This window comes from Lepus europaeus, chromosome 10 (assembly GCF_033115175.1).
Source record: "Lepus europaeus isolate LE1 chromosome 10, mLepTim1.pri, whole genome shotgun sequence".
Taxonomy (NCBI): Eukaryota; Metazoa; Chordata; class Mammalia; order Lagomorpha; family Leporidae; genus Lepus; species Lepus europaeus.
In genome coordinates, this window is record NC_084836.1 from 57,119,689 (window position 1) to 57,131,700 (window position 12,012).

The following is a 12,012-nucleotide window of genomic DNA, read 5'->3' on the forward strand; positions in this document are numbered from 1 at the left end:
CTGTTCTATAGCATTTACTAACATATATAGACATTCAGAAAGTCAAAGACACACACACACAGAGTCCTGGTAGAACTTCTCTTAGCCATGCCAGAAAGGAAGATGGACAGTTAACGTTACTGAGCTTTCACTGTATACAGATATCAGCACCCAACAGTATAGAACAAATAAAAGCCACTTGGATATTATAACACAGGAATTATTTATCATCCTCCACAAATATGAGCTGATTACCTACACAATAATGAATATAAGATTAAATTTCTGCTTTCAAGGAGCCATTGTAGTAGAGGAAGCAGCAAGAAACCAGGCTATTGCCATATGGAATGACATGTACATTGCAGAACTAGGGCAAAGAGCTATGGAAACTCACAAAAGGGCATCCAGTCCAGTAAGGGTGGAGGTAAGCAAGGCAGTGTCAGGGAAGATTTCTCAAATGAAAAAGAAGATGGCCAAAAATGAGAGAGTTTAAAAGAGCCTAAAGCCACAGACCAACAGTTGTAGATAGTTTGAACCGTTTCTGGCTTGCAGCAGTCATTCCAATCTTCTAGTGTATTTTCTTACTCTGCAGAGGCTAAAGAAGGAAACACCATACTTCCCCCAACTCCCTGCAGTGAGGGCTCTGCTGTTGCCAATTAGCTGTGCTTGGAAGGTGGAACCCAGGCTGCAGCCATCTGTTTTGTTTCTGCTGGCAAACTCTGCTGTGCACACGTTGGGCTTTCCTGCAGCAGTGTTTCAGTGTAGGCACAGGCTGTGGGTGTTGAGAGGTAGTTGCAAGGGCAGCAGTGGCCTCCTAATCCTTGGATCACGGCTACAGAAATGTGTCCTTGAACTCAGCAGTCCAGTGGAGGCACCCTAGTCCCTGCCTTTCTGGTTACTGCAGAGGAATTGGCTCCCCTTCCCAGCAGTCTTGTCCTAGGAATCATTCCTGGAGGCCTAAGTGACCATTCCTATAGACGTTCTACTTTTGTGAACTTCTGATGCCCTGTATTAAATCCCTTTCTACTGAAAACAGTCTGAATGGTTCCTATAGGCACCTAATACATTACAATACAAAAACACAAAAGGTGCTATGAATATTGTTTGAAAACAAGCAAACTTTTCTACAAAGAGCCAAGATAGTAAATATTTGAAGCTTTGTGTGGCTATATATGATTTCTTCTCCTTCCTCCTCCTCCTCCTCTTCTTTAACTACCCTTCAGGAATATAAAAACCTTCCTTAAAGCTTGCAAGTCAGATTCAGTCCATAGCTATAGTTTGCTGATGCCGCCTAGTGCTGAGAGCAGTATGAAATGTCGAACAGTTAAAATATTGAAGGAGGCCAGCACCGTGGCTCACTAGGCTAAACCTCCGCCTGTGGCGCCGGCAAACCAGGTTCTAGTCCCGGTCGGGGCGCCGGATTCTGTCCCTGTTGTTCCTCTTCCAGGCCACCTCTCTGCTGTCGCTCGGGAGTGCAGTGGAGGATGGCCCAAGTGCTTGGGCCCTGCACCTGCATGGGAGACCAGGAGAAGCTCCTGGCTCCTGCCTTCGGATCAGCACGATGTGCCGGCCGCAGCGGCCATGGGAGGGTGAACCAACGGCAAAAGGAAGACCTTTCTCTCTGTCTCTCTCTCTCACTGTCCACTATGTCTGTCAAAAAAATTTTAAAAAGCAACACAAAATTTACCATCTCAACCATTCTCTTTTTAAGTTTTTATTTAATGAATGCATTTTTTCATAGATAGAACTTTAGGAATATAGTGGTTCTTTCCCCCATACCCACCCTCCTACCCCGACTCCCATCCCACCTCCCTCTCCCTCTTTCATTTCCTTCTTTGTTGCATAAACCATTCTTACATGTACAGCTGAGTTGCGTTAAGGATTTTCACACTGCTGTGAAACGGGTCTCCAGAACTCCATTTTCTAAGTGCCCATTAAGCACTAGTTCCCCAACGTCTTGCCTTCCAGCCTCTGTATCATTCAACTGTTTCTATTAATTTGACTCCTCTAGCTACTTCACATAAGTGATATCACATAGTAGTTGTCTTTCGGTGACTGTCTTACGTGTATTTCACGTAGCACAATGTCCTCAAGTTTCACACATGTTGCAGCAAGTTATAGAATTTCCTTCCTTTTTAAGGCTGGATAATATTCCACTGTATATAGGAGCACATGCCTTATTTTGTCTATCCATTTCTTCCTTGATGGACATTTGGACCGCTTCCTCTTCTTAGCTATTGTGAATAATGCTGTTGTGAATGTGGGTGTGCAGATGTCTTTGAGACCTGTACTCAGTTATTTTGGGTGAATATCCAGAAGTGGACTTGCTGAATAATGTGGTAGTTCTATTTTTAAGTTTTTGAGGGGTTTCCGTATTGTTTTCCATACTGACTGTACCGTTCCCACCAACAGTGCCCAGAGGTTTCAGTTTCTCCACTTCCTTGCCAACACTTGTTATTTTATGCATTTTTTAATAGTAGTTATTCCAATGGGTGTGAGTTTTTAGAAAAGATTTATTTATTAATACGAAAGGCAGAGTGACAGAGAGAGACAGAGACAGAAACAGATCTTCCTCTTGCTGGAAGATTTCTTCTGTCCTCAAATGGTCACAATGGTCAGAGCTGTGCCAGGCCAAAGATCAAGAGCCTGGAACTCCATCTGGGTCTATCACATGGGTGGCAGCAACCCAAGTGCTTGGGCCATCTTCTGCTGCCTTTCCAGGCATATTAGCAGGGAGCTGGATTGGAAGCAGAACAGCCAGGACTCAAACTGGTGCTGCATAAGGTTTGTTGGCATTGCAGGTGGTGGTTAAACCACTGCACTTCAGCACCCACTCCCTCGGTTGTAGTTTTGATTTACGTCTCCCTAATAATTAGTGATATTTAGCATATTTTTATTATTTTATTTTTACTCATTTGAGAGACACAGAAAAAGACAGAAACAGAGACAGGTATCTTCCATCCACTGATTCCTTTCCTGGGGCTGGGGCTGGGGCTGGTCCAGGCTGTATCTGGGAGCCCAGAACTCAATCTTGGTCTCCTATGTGGGTGGTAGGGACTCAACTACTTGAGCCATCACCTGCTGCTTCCTAGGGTGCACATTAGCATGAAGCTGAAATCACAAGTTGAACGGAAACTCCAACTGAGGCACTCAAATAGGGGATATGGCGTCCCAGGCAGATTCTTAACTGCTGCACCAAACACCTACCCCTATGCTAGCTGAGTTTCAATCTGTGCCCATGAATGAAAGTCCAATCTGGAGCAGCTTGCTGACAGTCTGGCCAGGTCTGGATCCCTCTCCTGTACTAAAGTAGAAATGAGCCAGTAGGAATGAGCCCCGAAGCACCTTTATCTTGGATGTTATAGGGATCCTGATACCCTACAATATCCAATGGCATCCCTATGCCTTCGTTTTAGTCAGAACCATGCAACCCAAGATTTCTGAGACTGCAAGTTAAAGACTGGGTGAGTAGGTGGAGGGTTTGGAGGTGGGCTCACTAAATTCAGGTTTTGTGGGGGCTGGTGCTGTGGCAAAGCAGATTAAGCCACTACCTGCAGCACCGGCATCCCATATGGATGCCGATTTGAGTCCCAGCTGCTCTACTTCCAATCCAGCTATCTGCTAATGTACCTGGGAAAGCAGCGGAAGATGGTCCAAGTGTGTGGGCCCCTGCAGCAACATGGGAGATGCAGAAGAAGCTCCTGTCTCCTGGCTTCAGCCTGGCCCAGCTACTGTTTCTGCGGCCATTTGGGGAATGAACCAGCAAATGAGAGATCTCCTTTTCTCTGTCTCTGTCTCTCTTTCTGTAACTCTACCTTTCAAATAAATAAAATAAATTTTAAATGTATAAATAAATTTGGATTTTGCATTATCAAATGCAAATTTGCAATTATAAAGCTGAAATTAAACATGATTTCAATGTCTATTTTTCAATTCAACACTGTGTTTTTTGTTTTTGCTTTTTAACCTCAAATGGCAGTTCAGTTCAGACTCTGGAATTCTACACATTTATTCTGAGAAAATAAAACACCTCAACTCCGAGTTCTTAATGATTTCCAGGCAAATATATAGTTACTTCATGGCTTAGATTAGAATGCAACCCATTCATACAATATTTGCTTCAAAAAATCCTTGCTGATCCTGTACTAGTAGATGAGCTATCCTTACTAAAATAACCTATTCAAAGAAAAGGTTCTGATGTATGAAGGGTCTTATGTTGTCTTCCACAACTACTGTCTTTTAGAAGTATGCCATTGGACGCAGCGTGCTGGCCACAGCGCATTGGCCGTGGCGGCCGTTTGGGAGGTGAACCAACAGAAAAAGGAAGACCTTTCTCTCTCTCTCTCTCTCTCTCTCTCTCTCTAACTATGCCTGTCAAAAAAAAAAAAAAGTATGCCATTGGAGAAGCTGACAGGTTGGCTTGTCAATATGGAAGAGATCTTTTATAAGTCTGAAAAAGATTTCTATAAAATGGCTGTTCATCTTCTTATTCTCATCCAGATTTAGCACAATGATAAATTGTAATCTATCAAAGATGGATATGGAAATAGAAAAGTCCGGGAAGCCTATGGGCATTATTTTTCTGGTCCCAATAAAAAGAAAAGGGGAAGGTTAAGGACAGAGCTGCCTAAGGTCAAGAAATGTTGAAAATGTAAGGTCTAATCCTTTCCCTCCCTAAGTGGTTGCTGGTCAAACAATTACATACAACCATATTCACCACTGACTGACTTCTAATAATAAATGTCAGGGAATAGTGACATTCAAGTTGCAAACAGAAAATCCAAACCGAGCCTGTTAAGAAAGTACTCATTTTATTCATCCTAACATAAAATCCAGAGATAGACCGCTGGTGGCACTGGTTTAGATGTTGGATGATCTAGTTGAGGCTGTCTCTAACCTTTTTGACTTCGCTCATGGATGAAAGATGAGCACTACAGCTCTTGCCATCTTCTTCCTTACCAAGCAGAAACAACAGGTAAGAAATGATACTGTCTTTCACTGTACCATTTTACTTGGAAGGCAAATGACTTCCTAGGACTTTCTCCCTCAACCCTGAGAAAACTTCAACTTACTTCTCAGTGGCTGGCATTTGTAAGGGAGGTTAGGAAAACTAAACGTTTGGGAACATTTGCTTTTCCCATTCTAGAGGGAGGCAAGTGAGGAGGAGGTTGAGAATGAGTGTTTGTATGCTAAGTTTTAGGGTCTGCCACAGTGAGAACCAGTAACCAATCATGCTGGGTGTCCTGATCCAGCTCCTTGCTAATGAACCTAGGAAGGCAGAGGAAGATGACTCAAGTGCTTGGGGCCCTGCTACCCATGTAGGAGACCAAGATGGTGGGATGGCCCAGACCAGACCTGGGTGTTGGCAGCTGTTGGGGGAATGAACCAGCCAATGAAAGGTCTCTTTGTCTTTGTCTCTTCCTCTCTCTGTGTCACTCTGCCTTTCAAATAAAATCTTTTTTTATTTTTTTAAAGATTATTTATTTATTTGACAGGTAGAGTTACAGACAGTGAGAGAGAGAGAGACAGAGAGAAAGGTCTTCCTTCCGTTGGTTCACCCCCCAAATGGCTGCTATAGCTGTCGCTGTGCCGATCCGAAGCCAGGAGCCAGGTGCTTCTCCTGGTCTCCCATGGAGTGCAGGGCCCAAGCACCTGGGCCATCCTCCACTGCCCTCCCAGGCCACAGCAGAGAGCTGGACTGGAAGAGGAGCAACCGGGACTAGAACCCAGCGCCCATATGGGATGCTGGCGCCGCAGGCGGAGGATTAACCAAATGAGCCACGGCGCCGTGCCCATAAAATCATTTTTTAAAACAAGAATCAGTCAATCAAATATTTAATGACTATCAATTAAGTTCACAGTATTTTTCTAGTTTCTAAAAATATATAACCTTCTAAGACTCAGTCATGAATAAACAAAAGATCTGTAAAGAGGAAGGAGACTGAGCAGTAATCAAAAACCTCCCAGCAAAGAAAAGAATGGGAACAAATGGCTTCACAGGTGAATTCTACGAAGCATTTAAAGAAGAAATAATGCCAGTCCTTCTCAAACTTCCAAAAATTGAAGCGAACACTTCCAGACTAATTTTACAAGGTCAGCTCTACCCTCATATCAAAGCCAAATAAATACACTACAAGAAAAGAAAATTACAGGCCAATATCTGTGATGAGCACAGTTGCAAAATTCCTCAACAGAATACTAGCAAACTGAATTCAACAACACAATAAAAGGATCATACACTGTGATCAAGTGGGATTTAACCCTAAGATGAAAGGTTGGTTCAACATACGCATATCAATACACATGATGCATCACTTTAACAGAATAAGGTATAAAAATCATTTGTTTAAAAATTCAATAGACACAGGAAATGCATTTAACGATATTCAATATTTTTTCATGATAAAACTCTCACCATTTTATGTATAGAACAAATGTACCAGAGTAATTAGGTAAGACAAAGAATTAAATGTTACTCAAATCAAGGAGAAGTTAAATTATCTCTACAGATGACATGATCTTATAGGTAAAAAACCCTAAAGATGTCACCCAAAAACTGATAGAACTAATAAATTAATTTGATAAAGTTCAGGATAAAAAAATTAACATACAGAAATTGAGTTGCCATAGAATGGCAGATGCCCTAAACAACACTCTGGCCTCAGAATTAGCCCTTAAGGCATTCGGATCTGGCTGAAGAGCCCATGAGAGTATTTTAGGCATGGAAAGCCAAGACACTCTGGCAAAAAAAAAAAAACCTAAATGAAAGATCTCTGTGAGTGAGATCCCAGTAGAAAGAATGGGCCATCAAAGGAGGAGGTACCTTTCTCTGAAGGGAGGAGAGAACTTCCACTTTGACTATGCCCTTGTCTAAATAAGATTGAAGTCAGTGAACTCAAGAGGCTTCCATAGCCTTGGCAACTCATGACAAGAGCCTAGGGTGATTACTGATGCCATAAACAAGAGTGTCAATTTGCTAAGTGACCAACTTGAGTCACTGTGCACTTACTCCTCATGTAGGATCTCTGTCCTTAATGTGTTGTACAATGTGAATTAACGCTATAACTAACTCAAACAGTATTTTACACTTTATGTTTCAGTGTGGGTGCAAACTGTTGCAATCTTTACTTAATATATACTAAATTGATCTTCTGTATATAAAGATAATTGAAAATGAATCTTGATGCTAATGGAATGGGAGAGGGAGTGGGAGATGGGAGGGTTGCAGGTGGGAGGGAAGTTATGGGGGGGAAAAAGCCATTGTAATCCAAAAGCTGTACTTTGGAAATTTGTATTTATTAAATAAAAGTTGAAAAGAAAAGAAATTGAGTTGCATTTTTACACACTAGCAATGAACTATCTAAATAAGAAATCAAGAAAACAATTAATTTACAATAATCAAAGACAGTAGTTAATAAATTTAACCAAGGGAGTGAAAGATATGCACACTAAAAAACTAAAAGACATTGATGAAATAAATTGAGATACACACAAATAAATGAAAAAATATCCCATGTTCATAGACAGGAAGAATTAACATAAAATTTCAATACTATCCAAAACAATTCCTAGGTTCAGTGCAATCCCTATCAAAATACTAGTGGCATTTTCTTTCATAAATATAAAAAAGAATCCTAAAATTTTTACAGAACAACAAAAGACCTCTAATAACCAAAGCAATATTGAGAAAGAACAATGCTGGACTCATCACCTTTCTTGATTTCAAATAGTATTACAGGGGCTGGCACCGTGGCACAGTAGGTTAATTCTCCACTTGCATATGGGCATTCTCCATCCCATATGGGTGCCGGTTCTAGTCCTGGCTGCCACTCTTCCAATCCAGCTCTCTGCTATGGCCTGGGAAAGTAGTAGAAGATGGCCCAAGTGCTTGGGCCCCTGCACCCGCATGGGAAACCAGGAAGAAGCACCTGGCTCCTGGCTTCGGATTGGCACAGCTCCGGCCGTTGCGGCCATCTGGGGGGTGAACCAGCAAAAGGAAGATCTTTCTCTCTGTCACTCCCTCTCACTCTCTGTAACTCTACCTCTCAAATAAAAAAATAAAATCATAGAAAAATAGTATTACAAAGCTATACTAATCAAAACAGTATGGTACTGGGGTTAGTGTTGTGGCACAATAGGTTAAACTGCATTTTGGAACATACACATTCCATATTAGAGTGTCAGTTAAGAGTCTCAGCTCCTCTTCTTCTGGTCCACCTTCTGCTAGCGTACCTGGGAAGGTGGCAGATAATGGGCCAAGGACTGAAACCCTGCCGCCCATGTAGGAGACCAGGATGGAGTTCCTGGCTCCTAGCATCAGCCTGGCCCAGCCTTGGCTTTTACAGGCATTTGGGAAGATCTGTTTCTTTGTCTCTTCTCTGTTATTCTACCTTTCAAATAAATAAATAAATCTTTAAAAAAGCACAGTATGGTGTTGGCATATAAACAGACACATAGACCAATTTAACAGAATAGAGAGGGTAGAAATAAACACACATGATCAATTAATATTTATCAGAAAAAGCACTTTGACTTTGCTCTTGGAACTATTTGGAAATGACAACAAAAGTAAAAGTAAACAAGTCCAACTACATCATACTAAAAAGCTTCTAAATTTATTGCAGCTCAATTCACAACAGCTAAGATATGGAATCAACCCTGAGGACCATCAACTGATGGCTGGATAAAGAAATTATGTTATATATACACCGTGGAATAGTACTCAGCTGTAAAAAAGAATGAAATTTTGTCTTTTGCAACAAAATGGATGCAACTGGAAACCATTATACTCAGTGAAATAAACCAGTCCCCAAAAGCCAGATATAATATGATTTCCCTGATCTGTGGTTACTAATAGAGTACCAAAAATGTAATATATAGGAGTGAAATTGACATTTGGAGATTTGATGATTGTTTACAGGCCTGTGTCTACTGTTGAGGAACAGTGCTTTTTCTTACGACCTGTTGAACTCTTTACTTGGTGTAGGGTTAATCTTATGAGTATAAAGTAAACTGAAGGTAGATCACTGTAAAAATTAAGGGAGGGAATAAGAGGAAAGAGAAGGAGGTATGGGAGCATGGGAAGGAGAGATGGTAGGGTGGGAAGTACCACTATGTTCGTGAATCTGTATACATGAAATGCATGAAGTTTGCATACCTGAAATAAAATTTTAAAAAAAGAAAAGAGCTAAACAGTTTTCAAATTAAAAAAGCTTCTGTGAAGCAAAAGAAATCATCAGCAAAATGAAAAGGCAATGCATGGAACAGGAGAATATATTTGCAAATTACATATCAGATAAGGGATTAATATCCAAAATATATAAGGAACTCATACAATTTATTAATAAAAATAAAATAACCTGATTGTAAAATGGGCAAAAATTTTTGAAACAACATATACAAATGGCCAACAGATATATGAAAACATGCTCAACATTGCTACTCATCAGGAAAATGCAAATCAAAATTACAATATCTCACACCTTGTTAGGATGACTATTTGTATTATTAAAAGATAAGAGATAAGAGGCCAGCGCCGCGGCTCAATAGGCTAATCCTCCGCCTTGTGGCGCCGGCACACCAGGTTCTAGTCCCGGTCGGGGCACCGATCCTGTCCCAGTTGCCCCTCTTCCAGGCCAGCTCTCTGCTGTGGCCAGGGAGTGCAGTGGAGGATGGCCCAAGTCCTTGGGCCCTGCACCCCATGGGAGACCAGGAGAAGCACCTGGCTCCTGCCATCGGATCAGCGCGGTGCGCCTACTGCGGCGGCCATTGGAGGGTGAACCAATGACAGAAAGGAAGACCTTTCTCTCTGTCTCTCTCTCTCTCACTGTCCACTCTGCCTGTCAAAAAAAAAAAAAAAAAGAAGATAAGAGATAAGGATGTAGAGAAAAGGAAATCTTGTATTCATGGGAAGTAAATTGGTTATAGTCATTATGGAAAATTGTACGGAGGTACCTAAAAAAATTGAAAAAGAACTATCCTGTGAGCCAGCAATCTCACTTCTGCGTATCTATCCAAAGGAAATGCAAGATATCTGTACCCATGTTTATTGCAGCAGTATTCACAATGGTCAAGATGTGGAAACAATTGACGCGTCTATCCACGGCAAACAGATGTGATACATGCACACAACAGAATATCATCCAGCCACAAGAGAAGAAGGAAATCTTGCCATTTGTGACAACATGAATGAACCCAGAGGAAATTAGGTTAAGTAGGCCAGACACAGAAAGACAAACTGTGTATGCTTTGACTTACATGTGGAATTCAAAAAAATCATACTCATAATATGGCGGTAGATAGGTGGAAGTTAGGGACCAGGGGGGAGGGGAAATGGGAAGTGTTAGGTCAGTACCAAATGAGTATGTTCTGCTGAGTTAATGGACATCTTGATGATAATTGTTAGTATATTGTGGGGCCAGTGTTGTGGCATAGCAGGTAAAGCCACCGGCTGCAGTGCTGGCATCCCATATAGACGCCAGTTTGAATCCTGGCCACTCCACTTCCTATCCAGCTCTCTGCTATGGCCTGGGAAGGGGTAGAATCCTTGGGCCCCTGCACCCGCCTGGGAGACCCGAAAGAAGTTCCTGGCTCCTGGCTTTGGATTGGTGCAGCTCCGGCCATTGTGGCCATCTGGGGAGTGAGCCAGCAGGTAGAAGATTCTCTCTCTCTCTCTCTGCCTCTCTGTAACTCTGCCTGAGGTAACTCTATGAGGTGATGGAAGTGTTAACTAAATGGATTTTTTGGTGCCCTGTTGAATAAAAGGTATGTGCCAACGTTAATGGTAACATTAACAGTATTAATGACATATCAACAAGTGTTTTGTCTCAGACACTATTTTAGACACTTCCATATATTCTAATTTATTATTGATATACATCACCACATGTTATCCAGAAAGGCCATATATTCACACCTTCAGTGTACAATTCTGCCTGTTTGTCGATACTTTAAGTCTCTTGTTAATCTGATAGATGAAAAACTGGATATAACAGTTTGATCTACATTTCTTTGATTACTAGTAAGGTTAGATATTTTAAACAAATGATTACTAGCATTTTACATTTCTTTTTTTAAAAAGATTTTATTTATTATTTATTTGAGAGGCAGAGTTACAGAAAGAGAAAGGGAGAGACAGAGAGAAAGGTCTTCCATCCACTGTTTCACTCCCCAGATGGCTGCAATGGCTGGAGCTGGGCTGATCTGATCCAGGAGCCAGGAGCTTCTTCCGGGTCTCCCACGCAGGTGCAGGGGCTCAAGGACTTGGGCCATCTTCTACTGCTTTCCCAGGCCATAGCAGAGCTGGATTGGAAGAGGAGCGGCCGGGACTTGAACCAGCATCCAAATGGGATGCCGGCACTACAAGCAGAGGATTAACCCACTGTGCCACAGCGCCTGCCCCAACATTTTATATTTCTTTTGAAACTTGTATACTCATGTCTTTTTATTCATACTAGTAAGAGGTATTAGTATGTTAAGCACATTAAACCTTTGTCTGACATATTTTACAAATACTTCCCTCAGATTGGCGTTGTACTTTGTGGACATGTAAAAATGCTTTGTTATATAGGCACGTCCATATCTTCCTTTGTAAATCCTTCCAGTTCTTTTAGAATTACAGAGTTCTTCACTATCTCTAGATTCATTACATAGTCACCTTTTCTAGTTTGTTCATGGTCTTATGTTTTATACATTTTTTTGGTTAACAAGAAACAAGGTGACAGCTATTTTGCATTTATTCATGTCCCCTTTACTGTTACTGAAAATTTATTGCCTGCACTTATTAATAACATCACCGTTATTATCTAGGGAATTCTTACATACGGGTATATTTGTGAGTTTAATAATCTTTCAGTGTCCGTTTCGTGCTGGTATTAGACTTTTTTTTTAAGTTATTAGCTTCCATTCACTCATCAATGACCCCTACACCCCAGAAGGCCTTTCCAGTTCTTTGAAAGCTATTATTGTACCTCTCTTTTTCATCTTCATCACATATAAGATCCTGCCCTGTATCACAGTTAACCTAGTTGATTT